The sequence below is a fragment of the Musa acuminata genome, unplaced genomic scaffold, assembly GCF_036884655.1.
Source record: "Musa acuminata AAA Group cultivar baxijiao unplaced genomic scaffold, Cavendish_Baxijiao_AAA HiC_scaffold_37, whole genome shotgun sequence".
Taxonomy (NCBI): Eukaryota; Viridiplantae; Streptophyta; class Magnoliopsida; order Zingiberales; family Musaceae; genus Musa; species Musa acuminata.
Window position 1 is genome coordinate 372,501 of NW_027020319.1, and position 2,558 is coordinate 375,058.

Sequence of the window (2,558 nt, forward strand, 5' to 3'; positions counted from 1 at the left end):
GCTCGCTCGCGCAGCCAAAAATGGCCTGTTTTGGCCCGTTTTTGGGCTGTTTTGGCCTGTTTTTGGGCTGTTCTTGCGTGGTGCGGTGACCATCGTGAGCGGAGCAAAACGTCAGCCATCTCAGCACCCTGGAACCCCCCGGGTGGCACAGGGCTGGATGGGGCTTTCGTATAGCAGGGACGGTGCTGCCTCTCGCTTCGCTCGCTGTCCGCCGCTCGCCGCTCGCTCGCGCAGCCAAAAATGGCCAGTTTTGGCCCGTTTTTGGGCCGTTTTGGCCTGTTTTTGGGCTGTTCTTGCGTGGTGCGGCGACCGTCGTGAGCGGAGCAAAATGTCAGCCATCTCAGCACCCTGGAACCCCCCGGGTGGCACAGGGCTGGATGGGGCTTTCGTATAGCAGGGACGGTGCTGCCTCTCGCTTCGCTTGCTGTCCGCCACTCGCCGCTCGCTCGCGCAGCCAAAAATGGCCAGTTTTGGCCCGTTTTTGGGCCGTTTTGGCCAGTTTTTGGCCTGTTCTTGCGTTGCGCGGTGACCGTCGAGAGCGGAGCAAAACGTCAGCCATCTCAGCACCCTGGAACCCCCCGGGTGGCACAGGGCTGGATGGGGCTTTCGTATAGCAGGGACGGTGCTGCCTCACGCTTCGCTCACTGTTCGCCGCTCGCCGCTCGCTCGCGCAGCCAAAAATGGCCTGTTTTGGCCCGTTTTTGGGCTGTTTTGGCCTGTTTTTGGGCTGTTCTTGCGTGGTGCGGTGACCATCGTGAGCGGAGCAAAACGTCAGCCATCTCAGCACCCTGGAACCCCCCGGGTGGCACAGGGCTGGATGGGGCTTTCGTATAGCAGGGACGGTGCTGCCTCTCGCTTCGCTCGCTGTCCGCCGCTCGCCGCTCGCTCGCGCAGCCAAAAATGGCCAGTTTTGGCCCGTTTTTGGGCCGTTTTGGCCTGTTTTTGGGCTGTTCTTGCATGGCGCGGCGACCGTCGTGAGCGGAGCAAAATGTCAGCCATCTCAGCACCCTGGAACCCCCCGGGTTGTCACGGACAAACTTCTCAACAAGACGTTGGATGTAATGCTTATGTGTGTCCGTGTCTTTTGGCATGTTCATGCCCTGTACAGAATGTAAAGGGGCGGCCGAAGGCTTATAAGTCCCATTTTAGTTGGGTTGGTGGCCTCTTTAGGCTGTAAATAAAGGTTGTGTCATGTGGACACATGAGAGAGCTTCTCGGTCTGTAATGGACCATTTTACCCTTTGTTGTGCCACTGTTCAGAGCTTGTAAAGTCTGTTTGTAATTTGCATTGTCTATGAAGTGTTTTTCGGACATGTTTGCTTGTGGATCTCGTTTGAGGCGTTCTCTCTAACCCGTTCTCTCTTTTGATGGTCCTAAGGGACAATGGGAGGCTTCGGGGAGGCTGACCTTTGCGGACGGACACGCAAGGGTGCCGCACGACTTAGGCAAAACCAGCTAAGTCCGTGTCATATGGTATCAGAGCGGGACAAGCACTCATAGAAACACTTGACATGCAAACGTGGGGGACCTAGCGGGGCTGCGTTGAGGGCAGTCAGCACACGCGCGACCGTTTGAGGGAAAACGGGCATGGAGATGTAGGGAAAGGAGTCGCTCAGAGGAGCGGGCATCCGAGATTGGCATTCAGAGGAATGGCCAACCCTTCGCGCAAGAGGCACCACGAGAACAGGCAAGCTTGGAAGAATTTGGAGCGCACAAAGGTTGGGATGGCTGAGTTTGAGCTACGGCTCAACGTTGACAACTATACTTGATGGTGCTCTAGGCAAGCGAGGCGCTTGGCAAGAATGAGACCATCCAAGGTGGAATGAGTTGCTCAACGACCAAAAGAGTTTTGCAAAGCTCACAGAGGTGAGGGGAATTGCTAACTCGAAGAATTTGGTACTCATGCATGGGCTTGTATGCGGACGACGGAATGTTCGTGGCCATCCCAAGGCGGCCGAGACTCGGCACCATGGAGCATTGAAACTTTCTCTTCGGCATGTGAAGGATACGTCCGTAGGCGGCTGAAGTGTGCAATGAGTTCAGCATGTTGCTAGACCTTGAGGGATGCAGTGGGGGCTGTATTGACGGGGAGTCGCAATCTAGCAAGTGCGTTTGCAGGAGGCAGAACAATGCACAGTTTGTTTAGCAGATCGGAGTAGTCCAAGGGGATGGTGGTCTCCGAAACGAAGAGAGATGTTGCTCCAACGGGATAAGTCTCAGCACTCCAGAGGGAGAATCATGTGAGACGGACTTCACATGTTGAGGAAGAGTACCTCACAAACAACAACTCCACGAAGCTCAATGGACCGAGCAAGCAGCGAGGAGTTGCCGCATGATCTCGCTTGAGAGAATGCATTGGTGGATGCATTGCGAGATCAAGTGGGGGAGCAACACAAATGAAGGCACACTTGGAGTCGATGTGGAGATCGGACTCAAGGGAGGGCTGACCCGTGGAATGGTGGGCGCGAGGGCCACCATCAACTCAATGCAAAAACGAGGAGCGGAACAACTTGGGTGTAACTTGGCGAAGTACCCAAGCCGCATGAAGGGAGCCAGCA